We start from the raw sequence: 17,901 nt of genomic DNA on the forward strand, positions 1-17,901 counted from the left end.
TTTTCTCCTCAGGCCTCCATTGAAAAAGGGCTCATCTTGGCACATTGGACATTCCCGGTCAACAAACTGAAAATAAATAAATAAATAAATAAATGATGCAAAAAGAGGTGTTATACATTCTTTCTGAACAATAAGAACTATGAATGACATTGCATTACTAGATTTTTTTTCTAAGGCTCCAGCCAAGCAGGGATGTCTAACAATCTATCTTTCTAAGCAGAAAGATATCCAATGCCTGACTCATACAAACACACACACTCATGCGCGCGCGCACACACACACACACACACACACACCTGTGCAATCAATCATTATTACTTGAACAGACATTATCAATGTTTAAACCACACTGCACTACACATTACCAGCAACGTGACAGATTGTGTTGTACTGGCATCTTTTTGCTGTCATTGGCTCGAGTAATCTACATCAGGGCCACTGAAAGAAAACAAAACAAAGAAGCTATGCTGATCCAGGTAATCAGGGTTGCGAGATGTAGGTGGGCCAGTTTCTTTTTCTTCTTTTTCTTTAATATTTAACTAGGTAGCTGCCTAGATCGCCTCATGCTGGATCCGGCCCTGAGTGTACACTATTCAGTGGCATATCTGTGAATCTTCTTGTTTTCTGCTAGTGAGGGGGAACACATTAGCCTTCACCACAGATTTAGAACATGTCTGAGCATGAAGATGAGTTGAATTTGCATATCCCAATCACAGTAAAAAAATAATACTGTTCTGTGAAGGAAATCAGTATTTTCCAGTTAAACCAGTGAATACCTATTTCCCCATTCATTTAAGAAGCAAATGTGAAAGGGTAGCAAAGAAGCAAAGAAAAATCACGTCCTTTTCTAGCTGTCTCACAGTGCAAAGGCTATCTATTGCAAAAAAACATCTGTCACTTCTGGTAAGCCATACAGAGGAATGTGTGATGCTGACATGGTCATTTTATCAGCAAGCAGTAATAGGAATGTCAAAGTACTGACAATCCAGGGATATACTGCTCTCCTGACTAGTGACTCCACTTAACAGACATACAGATACTGGGAAAATTAGTTCTGAACTAAGGAATACTGCCTGGCAGACTGGCAGAGAAGGTTAAGACTAGAAGATGCTAAGAAGCATTATCATGTAGATATGGGTTTGATTATTTCAATCTCTATGAAACTATGAGTAATAACTTAGCCAGACAATGCTACTAAGCGTCCACCTGAAAAGAAGCAAATGGATCTCATGAGGTTACCTACTTATACTTATTTACTTTATTTACTTATTAAGTTAGGTAGTTAGTTACTTAGTTAACAAAAATTAAATAGAACTGATTTTCCAGGAATCAACACCCTTTTGTGATCAGTTTATCTGTTGTGCTTTTTAACCCATGACTTACTTCTACTAGTTCCTTTTTCCTATTGCCACTACTGACTCTTTCAGCTCCAAATGACACAGGAATTGCAGGAATGGAGACTACCATTTACCACCAGCACAGGTTTAGCAGGATGCATGTACCTAGAGATTTCCACTAAGTATTAGGCACCTATATGCTAATGACATGCAGGAGGGGGAGCACACTTACTCATGTGTCCAAACTGTTACTGTGCTTGTTGGTGCCCATGAAAAAATTATACTATGTCCTAGTACTCATCAGTGGGCAGTGCTCAAATTTAAGTGCCCACAAACCTGGTAAAGCTGGCCTGTAGTTTTCTAGTTCTACCAACAACTTTTAACTTGCCATGAATTAAATGGGTGGTTTAATGAATTCAGGATACCAGGGTCATTGTGAGGATTTATACTTTTTTCAAAGACATTCCAAATATAGTCAAGCTCTTTACTTCAGCATTTGTTGAAAGGATCTGAAGAAAAGTAGCTGATCCCTGCAAATAGACCAATTAAGCTATAACAAATAAAAGCAAGGACTCAAGCTTTTAGATTTCGACAACTGAGTTACCAAATTCTGTTAACCACAGTGCAACATTCCAAAGCAGACTGCACTGACAACTAACGAAAGCCTCTTTAGAATTTCAGTATCCACAGCTATCAGTTTCTTTTCTGACATTTACTGCTAATGTCACAGCATAGGGGGTACTAGAAATCACACGTAGATTGTTTCCAAAGTATAGGAGTTGCTTACTAATAAATCATCACTTTCTGGTAATGTCTTTACACACACGTGCATCATTTCTCAACAGCTTGCAGTGCATGTGGTGATCAAAGTAGCAGAAGTTCTCAATGCTAATAGTCAGAATCAACAAGTACAACTACATCCCTGAGTTACATCAACATTGGAGAACAACAAGCTATGATATAGAAGCTATGCTTAAGCCACCTGTTACATGCCAACAAAAAGATCATGATGCTTCATAGAGCAGGACCTGCAATTCGCCATTCTGTCTATAGTGTGATAAATTGTCAGTCAGTAGGAGAGTTACACACTGGCTTTTGCTAGATCAGAGGTACAGTCATCAGGGGGCAGTACAATTGGACAACAGTACTCCACTGGTTATATGACATATATAAGCACTTTCATCCAAAAATATTAAAACTTCTGATACATTGAGAAAACAAACTACACTATTTAAATATCCCAGGCTAACATCACATGACTAATCTGTTTGTTTTTATACAATTTATTAAAGGCAAAATCCTAATGTAAATATAAAAATACATAATAAAATTTATGTTGAAACCATCTCATTTTCAGTGTATATCAGTGCTAAGATAAATTAAATATGAATTAAATATCTCTTGGTCTTAAAATTATTTATCTAGCATAGGCTTTTAGTTTTAACAGGCAAGTAATAGAATACATTTCATTTAAACCTGAAACATTTCCTGCATTAAGCCTTAACTGCAACAACAGCTCTTTTTTCTCTAATATAAAGTTCCAGGATCCACCTCTTGGGTTATTTATTATGTTTTCTAAAATACAAAACCTGAATTCATGAGTGAGAAAATCCATAACATGTTTATACAATGCATTTGTTGTTTTACATTTTTTAATTTCATACATACATACATACATACACGCACACACACACACACACACACACACACACACGCACACACACACACACACACATATATATATATATATATATATATATATATATATATATATATATATATACATATATATATATATATATATATATATATATGTGTCTTCTTCTTTCGGCTGCTCCCGTTAGGGCTCGCCACAGCAGATCAACTGTTTCCATTTCTTCCTGTCCTCTGCATCTTGCTCTGTCACACCAACCACCTGCATGTCCTCTCTCACCACATCCATAAACCTTATCTTAGGCCTCCTTCTTTTCCTGTTACCTGGCAGCTTCATCTTTAGCAACTTTTTCCCCGATATACTCTGCATCCCTCCTTAGCACATGTCCAAACCAAAGTAATCTTGCCTCTCTGGCTTTGTCTCCAAACCTTCCAGCCTGGGCTGACCCTCTAATATACTTATTCCTAATCCTGTCCATCCTCGTCACACGCAGTGCAAATCTTAACATCTTCAGTTCTGCCATGTCAAGCTCTGACTCCTGCCTTTTTGCCAATGCCACTGTCTCCAACCCATATAACATAGTTGGTCTCACTACCCTCTTGTAGACGTTCCCTTTCACTCTTACTGGTACTCGTCTGCCACAAATCACTCCTGACACACTTCTCCACCCACTCCATCCTGCCTGTACTCTCTTCTTCACCTCTCTTCCACACTTGCCATTACTCTGAACTGTTGATCCCAAATACTTAAACTCATCCACCTTTGCCACCTCTACTCCCTGCATCCTCACCATAACTCTATCCTCCCTCTCATTTACACAAATATATTCTGTCTTAATCCTGCTGACCTTCATTCCTCTTCTCTCTAGAGCATTTCTCCACTTCTCCAGGGTCTCCTCCACCTGTTGCCTACTCTCACTACAGATCACAATGTCATCTGTAAACATCATAGTCCACGGGGACTCCTGTCTGATCTCATCTGTCAACCTGTCCATCACCATTGTAAATAAGAAAGGGCTCAGAGTTGATTCTTGCTGTAATCCCACCTCCACCTTAAATGCATCCATCATTCCCACCGCAGACCTCACTGCTGTCACACTACCCTCGTACATATCCTGTACCACTCTTACATACTTCTCTGATACTCCTGACTTCCTCATACAATGCCACAAACTCCTCTCTAGGCACCCTGTCATATAATTTCTCTAAATCCACAAAGACACAATGCAACTCCTTCTGACCTTCTCTGTACTTCTCCATCAACAATCTCAGAGCAAACATCACATCTGTAGTGCTCTTTCCTGGCATGAAACCATACTGCTGATCACTAATCATCACCTCCCTTCTTAGCCTAGCTTCCACTACTCTTTCCCATAACTTCATGCTGCAACTGATCAGTTTAATCCCTCTGTAGTTACTACAGCTCTGCACATCACCCTTATTCTTAATAATCGGTACCAAAACACTTTTTCTCCATTCCTCAGGCATCCTCTCACTTTCCAATATTTCATTAAACACTCTAGTTAAAAACTCCACTGCCATTTCACCTAAACATCTCCATGCTTCCACAGTTGTGTCATCTGGATCAACAGCTTTTCCATTCTTCATCCTCTTCATAGTTATCCTTACTTCCTCCTTGCTAATCCACTGCACTTCATGATTCACTATCCGTACATCATCCAACCTTCTCTCCCTCTCATTCTCTTCATTCATCAACCCCTCAAAGTACTCTTTCCATCTGCTCAATACACTCTCCTTACTTGTGAGTATGTTTCCCTCATTATCCTTTATCACCTTTACCTGCTGCACATCTTTACTAGCTTGTTCCCTCTGTCTGGCCAATTGGTACAGGTCCTTTTCTCCCTCCTTAGTGTCCAACCTTTTATACAACTCTTCATACGCCTTATCCTTAGTCTTTGCCACCTTTCTCTTTGCCATGCACCTCATCTCCTTATACTCATCTTCTTTCTTCATCTTTTTGACAATCCCACTTCTTCTTCGCCAACCTCTTTCTCTGTATACTCTCCTGTACTTCTTCATTCCACCACTAGGTCTCCTTGTCCTCCTTCCTCTTTCCAGATGTCACACCAAGCACCTTTCTAGCCATCTCTCTTACTAGCTCTGCTGTAGTTACCCAACTATTCGGTAACTCTTCACTGCCACCTAGTGCCTGTCTTAACTCTTTCCTGAACATCATCTCACAATTACCCTTTTTCAGTTTCCACCATTTGATCCTTGGAGCTGCCCTCACACTCATCCTCCTCTTCTTGATCAGCAATGTCATCCTACAAACCACCATCCTATGTTGCCTAACTACACCTTCCCCTGCCATCACTTTACAGTCTCCAATCTCCTTCAGACTGGCCCTTCTACATAAAATATAATCCACCTGTGTGCATCTTCCTCCACTCTTGTATATCACCCTATGCTTATATTCATAAACCCTCTCCCTTAATCTACGTTTGCTTTTCCCCCCATAAAATCTGGGACATTCCTGACATAAGGCCACATATACCACACTCTCTGTATTAAAAGTGTATCTTCCTGTAATTTTTAAACTATTATTTTTAATAGTGACCATGCCCCCTAAATACATATACTTGCAATAATTACAACACTCACATTTAGACAGAGAATTTTTCTTATCATAATTATTTTCTATAGTCGACTCAAAAATATTTTTAAGACATCTACCTTTTTTATACACTACCATTGGTTTATTTCCTAGTTCAGCCCTTATTCCACATTATCTTTAACAAGGTTCCAATTTATATTTATAACCATCCTAATTGGTTCATTATCCTAAGAATAAGTAATAAAAAAATGAATTTGACTAAAACTAACTTGAGATGTCCTGTCAATATTATCCATAACACTTTATTATCTACCTTGTTCTGTTTCTCAATCTCACCCACCACCCCTGCCAAAATTGGCACATAATAACCATCCCTACACTTATTCCTGACTTCATCCATTAAACTATCAGTAAACTCATCAGGATAATGCCTACTGAGAAGCATATTTCTCAATGTTCCACATTCTTTAATAGAATTATCAGAAAGGGAAACTATGCGAGCTGCGTGAACCAACTGTCCATTAACTACTGCTTTCTTTTGCACTAAAGGATGATAACTAGTAAAGTATAAAAATGCATTAAAATATGTTGGTTTTCTGTATATTTTGGAAATCAATCTCTTATTGGTTTCACTGTTTGACATCATGACATCCCAGTACGCTATATTTTTCTTCCCAATATTATATGTAAATTTTAAAAAGTCTGTAGTATCATTAATATATTCTAAAAAATTGGGGATTTTTTTTCAGCACCATCCTTCCATACAATAAAAATATCATTTAGGTACCTGATGTATAAACACCATGAGAAAACAAATTTACTATTGAAAAAAAAACTCCTCTCCCACTCATCTACGACAATATTTGAAAATAAGGGGCCACAGGCAAAGATCATCGCCACACCTTTTACCTGTAAAAAATATTTACCCCGGAAATAAATATAGTTATTTTTTAGAACAAGTCCAATTAATTGCATATATAAATTAATTTTCTCTTTAAGAAGCTTGCTACTGCTTTGTAAAAAGTCAGTAAACTGTTCAATACCTAGGGAATGTGGGACAATCGTAAATAGATGTCTAACATCTATGGTTAGAAACACTTAACCATCATTATAACTCAGTTGCTGACACTTATCAAGGAAATCCCATGATTCTTTACTTAAATGTTCAACCATTTGTACTAATGATTTCAGCCAATGATCTAAAAATTTCACAGTGGAGTATGTTATTGTACAATGGGTGTCTACTATTGGTCTAAAAGGGTCTATATTATATTTTTGAAAGTTTCAAATCTCGAACACCATATCGTCAACACCATATGAGCAATGTTTGAAATTTCAAAAATAAAATAAAAAAATAAAAATAAAAAACTATACTTACCTAAATGCTGTAGGCAGGGGGGCTGCACCCCCACTACTTAAATATTCCTCCTCCAAGATCACACTGCATTGAAGTAAAGGGAAAATATTCCCTACGGTGATTTCCGTGTTATGCGTTTGACGTTTCGACCAATCGGGTTCACTCAATACACATTCGCCATTTACCATTTTCAATCATGCAATAGGAACCCAGTCTAAAAGGTGGGTCATTTTGATCATTATGTATTTTAGGTACACCAAAAACAGTTGGTATAAGAGGGTTTACCACATTCAAATACTTAAATGCATTAAAAAGTATTTGTCGTTGCATTACCATATCATATAACAAAATATTAATTTTCCTATATGAAATATTTACTTCATTTAAAGATACTTGCTTATATGCATCATCAAAGAAAATATTATATATTCTTTGCACATAATCCAACCGATCCATAATAACTAAACCCCCCCCTTATCTGGTTTCATAATTCTAATATCGGCAAACTTAAATAATTATTGCAAAATGTAATTCTGTCACTTTATTATATTCTATCTCTTACTGGTTCTATGACATACACTGTTGGAAACTCCTGGTGTTCTGACTGCAGTGTGATTCTCAAACAATCTGGAAATATATTGCTGATTGATAAGTATATTTCTTGGCATTTTAACCTTTCAGAAATCTGCATTGTCTTAATTTTACCTGACTGAATTATTTTATATATTTTCTGGCATTGTTTTCTGTTTTTCATCTGTCCTGAAACTGCATTGTTTTCTGTTTCTCATCTGTCCTGAAACTGCTTCACCCCTATTCATGTGGTGAAGTTTATAAATCTGGTCTAACAGCTTTTGTGTTATCTGATTGCTTCAAGGCTTGCTAATTTAAAAATAGTTTCTGTTTGTAAATTCCTGCATACACTGATGGAAACTCCTGGTGTTCTGGCTGCAGTGTAATTCTCAAACAATCTATCGCTGATTGATAAGTATATTTCTTGGCATTTAACCTTTCAGAGTTCTGCATTGTCTTAATTTGGCCTGACTAAATTATTTTATACATTTTTTCGCATTGTTTTCTGTTTCTCATCTGTCCTGAAACTGTTTTTTCCCGCCCCCACCCTATTCTTGTGGTGGTGTTATAGTTGGTGACTTTACAGTTTTCCTGCCCCTACTGTAAATTTGATCTGGGACACCCCTCCCAGTCTGGTGTTCACTATACTTAATACAGAGAGAACATTTGAGAAGGCCAACAACCCACTTAGGTTCTTAAACTTGAATTTTTCTTCTGCTCCTTCTTCCTCTCTCCTTGCACTTCACTAAAAAAATTGCACTTTTTTTGCTTTTGCTTCTTCTTAAAAGTATTCATTTGTATTTATTCTGCTCCATTTATTATAGCTTGGTAGTAGCCTGATACAATTGTAACTGTTACTCTAAGCCTTTTGGTTTAAGAACTTGGGCTCCAGACCTGTTGTTTTACATTAAGAAGGTTTGTGGTCTGCACTGTTGTGGCAGACAGGTAGCTTACATCCTTCTAAGTTGGGAATTGCTGATTGAAGGCACAGTGTCTGTTATTCTAAATGTGTTTTAGTTCTGGTTAAAGCACTTGGGCTTCAGGCCAATTACTTTTCATTAAGAAGGTTTGTGGTCTGCACTCTTGTGGGAAGAGAGGCTACATTCTGCCTTTCTGAGCTGGGAATTTCTGGTTAAAGGCTTATTGTGCCTGCTTATTTGAATGGTTTCTTTCTGAAATTGGTGTGCCTTGGTTGCTGTAGCATAGACTAGATTCAGGCATCCTGAATCTAGTTTAGTTTGTATAACTTGAGCACTAATCCAGGCCATCTCTTTTGGAGAAGGTCCCCCTGTACTCTAGTGGCAGGAGTGTGCAGTTAGAACTTGTCTGATTGAAGATTGCTGGAACAGGGTTTAGTTTTGAGCTTTTTACTGCTTAATTGGGTAATTTGTTTAAATCAGTTTGCTTGTTGTTATATTTAAAAAAAATGCACTTTATTCATCTGCTTTTACTGTATTTGTGTTTCTTCCTACTTTATTACTTTATTTTGCTTTTGCTGCTTGTTCTTAAAAGTACTTAATTGCATTTACTCTGCTGCATTTATTGCTGCTTGTTAGTAACCTGATTAAATTTCAACTGTTATTCTAAGCCTTTGGTTGAAGCACTTGGGCTTCAGACCAGTTGTTTGACATTAAGAAAGTATGTGGTCTGCACTGTTGTGGCAGGACAGATAGCTTACATCCTTCTAAGTTGGGAGTTGTTGGTTGAAGGCTTAGTGTCTGTTATTCGAAAAGTGTATTATTTCTGGTTTAAGCACCTGGGTTTTGGGCCAGTTATTTTGCACTAAGAAGGTGTGGTCTGCACTCTTGTGGAAGGAGAGGGTAGATTCTGCCCTTCTGAGCTGAGAGTTTCTGGTTAAAGGCTTACTGTGCCTGCTTATTTGAACTGTTTCTTTCTGAAATTGGTATGCCTTGTTTGCTGTAGCATAGACTAAATTCAGACCTGCTGAATCTAGCTTTGTTTGTATAACTTGAGCACTAATCCAGACCATCTTTTTTTGGAGAAGGTTCCCTTGCACCCTAGTGGCAGCAGTGTACAGTTAGAACTTGTCTGATCGAAGACTGCTGGAATGGGGCTCAGTTTTTAGATTTTTATTGGTTAATTGTTAATTTGTTTAAATCAATTTGCTCATTTGCTACTGTTATATTAAACAAATATATATATATATATATATATATATATATATATATATACACACACACACACACACACACATACTTTATGCATCGCCGCTTAGCTAGGGTTAAACTAATATACACTTTATATGTTCATATATGCGCCCAGTTCGCAGATGACTGCAAACTGGGCGCCATAATTCATACTCCAGCAGACACAAGCATCCTTCAGAGAGGCCTCATAGAAACGGATAATTGGTGCCAGAGCCATGGCCTTAAACTGAACACCAAAAAATGTATAGTCATACCCTTTGGGAAAAGCAAGGTACCCACAAATTACCACATAGGTGGTAATCCATTAAGTACAGAAGAGGTAATCAGGGACCTAGGGACCCAAGTTGACAGTAACCTCTCATTTGACACTCACATTGCCAAGGTGGTTAGGAAGACTTTCTATATTGCCCACCTTATCATGAAGGGATTCACATCCAGATCAAGAGAGGTCATTGTGCCCCTGTACTCTTCTCTTATCAGGCCCATGATTGAGTACAATGCCCCATTTGGGATGTATCTTACCCGACACCTGCAGCAGTTGGAAAGACCCCAAAAGTTCCTCACCAAGAGGATAAAGGGTCTCAAACATATGCCATATGCTGCCCGGCTGAAGAATCTCCAGCTCTATTCAGTCACATACCGCCTACTCAGAGGTGATCTATGCCTGACGTACAAGGCCATGTCCAATCCGGAATTAATGGACATGCTCCACCTCAGAAAATCCAAATCCATCAGAGCCATGAGAGCAAGAGATTTGAACCTCAACACAGAAATAAATAGGACGTGCTGGAGGGACAGATTCATAACCCAGAGGCTCCCTACACTCTGGAACAGAATCCCAGTCCATGTTAGGCAGAGCCCCTCACTAGCTCTCTTCAAGAGAAATCTTGACGAGTGGATGGGAGATCGTAGGTTTACCCCGGGGGTCATCTCTGTGTCACTACTAGACAGAGGCACAGTAAACTAAACCCTAAATGGGCATAGTATTCTCATCCCAAGAGGTGGCGAAAGCCACACACAGTCTGGCTAGGCTTATAAATGCCCTAGGGCAGATAGCCTAGTACGAACCTATGAACCTATGCATCGCTGCTTAGCTAGGGTTAAACTATTCCCGGTGCCATAAAGTCTGCTCTTCAAATTTTCTCCTAGAACTAGCCATTTTTTTTAGTTTTAGCACTAAAAATATGTTTCTTTGAGCTCAGCACTTGTTCAGAACTCATTGTAAGCACTAAATAAGCTACAAATTACTACACACTCAACTTACATCACTTGTTTAAGAGGAAAACAGTTTTTAATAACTTAATAAATAAGCACCTATCCAGGCATGTCTAAGGGCCAGCTCCCAGTGTTTTCTCCTGTCTACCTGATGAATCTGGGCATCTTGGGGCAATGCAGTAATTGCCTCATGTACACAAGATAACCCTCTCCTCTTACCACCCAACCCTACAACCTGTGAGAGATGCACTTATATAGCCAAAATGGAAGCAAAGCTCTCTTCATCACCCAAGACTGGACTAGACAGTCAAGAGGAGAAGGTAAGCAGCTGCACCACACCACACTCATCACATAGTCCCTCAAAACCTACACCACAATAACACACACATAGAAACACAAAACGCACAACTACATTCATGGAGGCTCTCAATAAAAATCTGCTCAAGCAACAGACACCTCCAAAGCAGAACTGTAAGCAACCTCCACTCCCCAATACAACCCAAATGACACATAGCCCACAAACTGTGTGTCACTCAACCACAACCCATAAGGCATAACAATGTACCCAACACTCTAGTCATAGGTGACTCTATAGTCAGGCACACTGACGTTCCAGTCACCATGCTAAACAAGGAGAAAGTTACTGTCAGCTGCCTGTTGGGTGCCAGGATCTGTCACATAATGCACGCACTTAGGTCACTCCACAACAAGTACAAATATGACTCTGTCATTGTCCATGTTGGTGTGAATGACCTGAGACGTACCTCCCTAGACTACATGAAAAGAGACATGGAGGAGCTCTCCGATTTTGTAGCCCAGGCAGGTATGACCTTAGCCCTGAGTAGCATCCTGCCATCACCCAGAATGATACCTCAGTACAAGGACAAAATGATTGACTACAACTGGCTAAGCTTCTGGTGTCATTCTAAGGGGATCAAGTATCTGTCTGCCTGGGATGACATGATCGACAGACCACGATACTTTGCCAGAGATGGCCTGCACCTGTTGCCCTTGGGATTCCAGATACTAGCTAAGGCTCTTGCCACCCCTATAGTGCCTTTTTCAGGCAAGGTTCAAATGACAAAATCACCACCTTAACAGGTACAAGCAAGCAAAATCTGAGGGTATTGCTACTCAATGCTAGAAGTCTAAACCTCAAAATGCATTCACTCGAGGCAATCCTTAAAATGGAGAACATCAACATCTGTGCAGTGACAGAGACCTAGTTCAAGGCTCCAGAGAGCACCCCTGAATTACCAGGTTATAATTCATACCACACCTTTCAGCCACCTAACCTGGACCGAAACACTGAAGGCGGAGGCGTGTCCATATTCATTAAGGATATCCACTCTTCCAGGCTAGTTGCTCAGCATAATGCATCTGAGATTATCCAAGTGCAACTAACTCTGGGCAAGACCGCAATCCAAATTGTAACTTACTACAGATCCCCCACCATGCACCAGGATTCCACTCCTCATTTTTTGATACACTGGAAAATATTAGGGTACAACCCAACACCCTAATAGTGGGTGATTTCAACTACCCACCATTAAATGGGAAGACTACTCATGTACCAATTCTACTATAGGTTCATAGGTTCATACTAGGCTATCTGCCCAAGGGCATTTATAAGCCTAGCCCATAGTTATTTGGCTTTCGCCACCCCTTTAGTTTGAATAAAACTATGCCTATTATTTTGCTGTGCCTCTGTCATTGCGCAACATTTTCTGGAATTCATAAATGCCAATGCCTTGGATCAACTTATCCACACCCTCACCAGGGGCAGCAATATCCTAGACCTGTTCATTATCAACATGGGCGACCGATGTTCCACACCAGAGGTCAATTCCTCATTGGTCAGATCTGACCACAAGCTAATCACCCTAGGCATCCACATCCCACCCCCACCCCCCCATTAGGGAAACCACAGTAAAAAAATTTTTCCAAACCCAACTTCATGCTTCTCAAGACAGAAGTGGCAAACTTCATGACACCCACGCAGACAGACAATAGTGGTACCACTGCTGAATCCTACAGAAATGCACTTTAGAAGCACTTACATGAGTGCATGGATCACCTCAGGTTTTATGCTCACTTAATGGTGCACAGTGACGGTTACCCTGCTCCACAAAGGGGGAGCCACCACGGACCCTTGGAACTACCGCCCCATTAGCCTAATGACCCTGGTCGGCAAGGCCATGGAACGTATCATCATGGATCTTATACACAAAGACATTGGTAATCTCCAAACTTTGGACCCCACCCAGTTCAGGTTTGTAAAAGGCAAATCATGTCTCCTAAACCTGATAAAGACTTCTTTGAAGCAGTCACCAAAGCCATAGATGAGGCTAAGGTGGTTCACTCAGCCTATCTAGATCTTGCCAAGACTTTTGACACCATCCCCCACTCTGGAATTATAGATAAACTCACTAAACTAGGTATAAATCCCTATGTCAAAAGATGGGTTGCCAACTGGCTCACTGACAGAACCCACACTGTGAAAGTAGCAGGCTCCAAATCCGACTTCAGACCACTGACAAGTGGAGTACCACAGGGTTCAGTCCTGGGTCCCCTCCTGTTTGGTATCGACCTTTCTGAAGTACAGGTTAACATAGAAGGTCTTTGGCTAATGAAGTTCACAGATGATAGCAAACTAGGAGCCATAATCAAAACTCCTAATGATGTGGATATCCTACAAAAGGGCCTCACTGAGACAGATGCCTGGTGTCAAAGCCACGGTCTCAAGCTCAATGCCAAAAAGTGCACTGTCATCCCCTTTGGTAAAAACTCTGTACCCATGAGCTACCACATAGGTGGTAGTCTACTTAACAATGAAAGTGTGATAAGAGACCTTGAGACACAGGTGGGCAGTAGTCTCTCCTTTAATAATCACATCACCACAGTAGTCAGGAAATCCTTCTACGTGGCACACTTCATCACAAAAGGTTTCTCATCCAAGAAAAAAGAGGTCATTGTTCCCCATTACTCATCGCTCATTAGACCCATTATAGAGTACAACGACCCTTTTGGTATGTACCTCACAAGACATCTACAACAACTGGAAATGCTGCAGAAATACCTCACAAAGAGGATTACTGGCCTCAAACAGATGTTCTACGCAGACCATCTCATAAAACTCCAGCTTTACTCCGTTGCATATTGCCTACTCAGAGGCGATCTCTGCCTAACACACAAAGCTATGTCAAACCCAGAGCTCCACTTAAGGAAATCCCAATCCCTCAGAGCTACACACTCTAAGGACCTAAACCTTGTCACTACAATAAACAGAACATGCTGGAGGATTCCTGTCCCAGAGACTTCCCATACTCTGGAATAAACTACCTGTCTATATCAAACAAAGCTCCTCAATAGCACTCTTCAAGAAAAATCTTGATGAGTGGATGGGAAATAGGAAATTCACCCTGGGGATCACCTCTGTGGCTCTGCTCAACAGGGGCACAGTAAAATAATTTTCTTGGGTGGCAAAAGCCAGGTACCTTTTTGGCTAGGCTTATATAGGCCTTTGGGCCAATAGCCTAGTACCTACCTATGAACCTATATATAAGTGCTTTCATCCAAAAGTATTAAGACTTATTCAGATACATTGAACAAACAAGCCACACTATTTAAACATCCCAGGCTAACATCACATGGCTAACCTGTCTGTTTGATACAACTTACTAAAGTCCCAGTCCTAATTTAAATATAAAAATACATAATAAAATTTAAGTTAAAAAACATCAAATTTTCAATACATATTAAGGTTAAGATAAACTAAGCATTAATTAAATATTTCTAGGTCTTAAAATTATTTATCTAGAATAAGCTTTTAGCTTTAACAGTCAAGTATTAGAAGATATTTAATTTAACCCTGGAACACTTGCTGCATTAAGCCTTAACTGCTATAACAGTTTTTTTCTCTAATATAACATTCCAGGGTCCACTCCTTGGATTGTTTATTACCTTTTCTAAAATAAAAAAACTAAATTTATGAGTAGGAAAATCCATAGTATGATTATACAATGTACTTCTTGTTTTACATTTTTTAATTTCATATATGATTATAAACCCTCTCCCTTAATCTACGCTCGGTTTTTCCCACATAATATCCAGGACATTCCTGGCATAAGGCCACATATACCACACTCTGTATATTACAAGTGTATCTTCCCTGTAACTTTTATACTATTATTTTTAATAGTGTCTGTGCCCCCTAAATACATATACTTACAATAGCTACAATACTCACATTTAGACATAGAATTTATTCTTATTATAATTATTTCCTGTAGATGACTTAAAGATATTTTTAAGACATCTACCTTTCTTATACACTACCATTGGTTTATTTCCTAGTTTAGCTCTTAAAACTAACTTGAGATGTCCTGTCAGTATTATCCATAACACTCTATTACCTATCTGTTATGTTTATCAATCTCACCCCACTTCTAAAACTGGCACATAATAACCATTCCTATACTTATTCCTGACTTCATCCATTAAACTATCAATAAACTCATAAGGATAATGCCTACTGAGAAACATATTTTTAAATGTTCCACATTCTTTAATAGAATCATCATAAAGGGAAACTACGCAAGCTACACAAACCAATTGTCCATTAACTACTGCTTTCTTTTGCACTAAAGGATGACAACTAGTAAAGTGTAAAAATATATTAGAATATGTTGGTTTTCTGTATATTTTGGAAATCGATCTCTTATTGGTTTCACTGTTTGACATCATAACATCCATGTACTCTATATTTTTCTTCCCAATATTATATGTAAATTCTAAAAAGTCTGTAGTGCCATTAATATATTCTAAAAATTTGAGGATTTTTTCAACACCATCCATCCATATAATAAAAATAGCATTCAGGTACCTGCTGCATAACCACCATGAGGAAATAGATTTACTATTAAAAGAAAAATTCCTCTCCCACTCATCCATGACAATATTTGAAAATAAGGGAACACAGGCAAAGATCATTGCCACACCTTTTACCTATAGAAAATATTGACCCCGGAAATAAATACAGTTATTTTTGAGAACAAGCTCAATTAATTGCACATATAAATTATTTTTCTCTTTAAGAAGCTTGCTACTTCTTTGTAAAAAATCAGTAAACCATTCAATACCTAGGGAATGTGGGATGACTGTAAACAGATCTTTAACATCTATGGTTAGAAACACTTAACCATCATTATAACTCAATTGCTGACACTTATCTAGAAAATCCCATGATTCTTTACTTAAATATTCAACCATTTGTACTAATGATTTCAGCCAATGATCTACAGTGGGGTGTATTACTGAACAATGGGTGTCTACTATTGGTCTAAAATGTGTGTAATTTTGATCATTATGTATTTTAGGTACACCAAAAAAAGTGAGTAAAGAGGGTTTACTACATTCAAATACTTAAATTCATCAAAACTTATTTGATGTTGCATTACCATATCATATAAGAAAATATTAATTGTCCTATATGAAATATTTACTTCATTTAAAGATACTTGCCTATATGCATCATTAAAGAAAATATTATATATTCTTTGCACATAATCCAAATGATCCATAATAACTAACTCCCTTCCCTTATCTGGTTTCATAATTCTAATATCGACAAACTTAAATAATTTTTGCACAATTTAATTCTGTCGCTTTGTTATATTCTACCTGTTACTGGTTATATGACATATATAAGTGCTTTTATCCAAAAGTATTAAGACTTTTTCAGTTACATTGAACAAACAAGCCACACTATTTAAACATCCCAGGTTAACATCACAAGACTAACCTGTCTACTAGATACAATTTACTAAAGGCACAGTCCTAATTTAAATATAAAAATACATAATAAAATTGTATGTTAAAACCATCAAATTTTCAATGCATATCAAGGCTAAGATAAACTAAGTATTAATTAAATATTTCTAGGTTTTTAAATTTTTTATCTAGAATAGGCTTTTAGCTTTAACAGGCAAGTATTAGAAGATATTTAATTTAACCCTGGAATACTTGCTGCATTAAGCCTTAACTGCTATAACAGTTTTTTTTTTCTCTAATATAACATTCCAGGGTCCACTCCTTTGGTTATTTATTACCTTTTCTAAAATAAAAAAAAGAAAACTAAATTCATGAGTAGGAAAATCCATAGTATGATTATACAATGCATTTCTTATTTTACATTTTTTAATTTGTTGTATGATTATAAACCCTCTCCCTTAATCTACGCTCAGTTTTTCCCATGTAAAGTCCAGGACATTCCTGGCATAAGGCCACATATACCACACTCTGTGTATCACAAGTGTATCTTCCTGTAACTTTTAAACTATTATTTTTAATAATGATGACGCCCCCTAAATATATATACTTAAAATAATTACAACACCCGCATTAAACATAGAATTTTTCTTATCATAATTATTTCCTCTAGTCAACTCAAAAATATTTTTAAGGGTTCACCTCTTTTTACACAGTATCATTGGTTTATTTCCTTGTTTAGGCTTAATATGTTTGGACAAAAGCACTTATATATGTCATTAAATGGTTGACGGTGAAGGAGACTGGTCCTGCATTTGTGTTTCGAGTATCGTAGTTTGTGTTAGTAATTTCTGACTCCACTGGTTATTGCAGAATACTAATGGTGACGGTGACAAAATCCTGTGCATCTGTAGTCTATCTTCCGTTGTGCTAACACAATAATAAAATGTCATACTGGTGCCCGAGTTTGCAGTATATATATACATTCACTTATTCATTATTGTTGCTAACTAGTATGTCACCAAGAGTCACATAGTCCTGTACAACAGTTACACTGGGAGAAATGCTGCATGGTACAAAACTAACAAATAACATATTAGGAGTGCCAGTCAGTCTCTACTGTAGGTCTTCAAGAGATGTGAGGCATCCAAAGTGTCAGGGAAAAAAACTGATATGGCAAAATAACTTATACTTCTAATCTTTTGGCATCTAGAAACCAAGATTTAATCTTGGACCTTGGAGCTGTGAGACAGTTGC

At 38.0% G+C, this 17,901-nt stretch overlaps 1 protein-coding gene across 10 annotated transcripts in view; it reads right to left on the reverse strand.

Moving 5' to 3' along the window:
* Positions 1-17,901, reverse strand: part of CALD1 (caldesmon 1) — a 1,713,117-nt gene that overhangs the window by 429,111 nt on the left and 1,266,105 nt on the right. The gene's annotated exons all lie outside the window — the stretch shown is intronic.

Source organism: Protopterus annectens, chromosome 11.part0, assembly GCF_019279795.1.
Source record: "Protopterus annectens isolate FY-2018-M chromosome 11.part0, PAN1.0, whole genome shotgun sequence".
Lineage (NCBI taxonomy): Eukaryota > Metazoa > Chordata > Ceratodontiformes > Protopteridae > Protopterus > Protopterus annectens.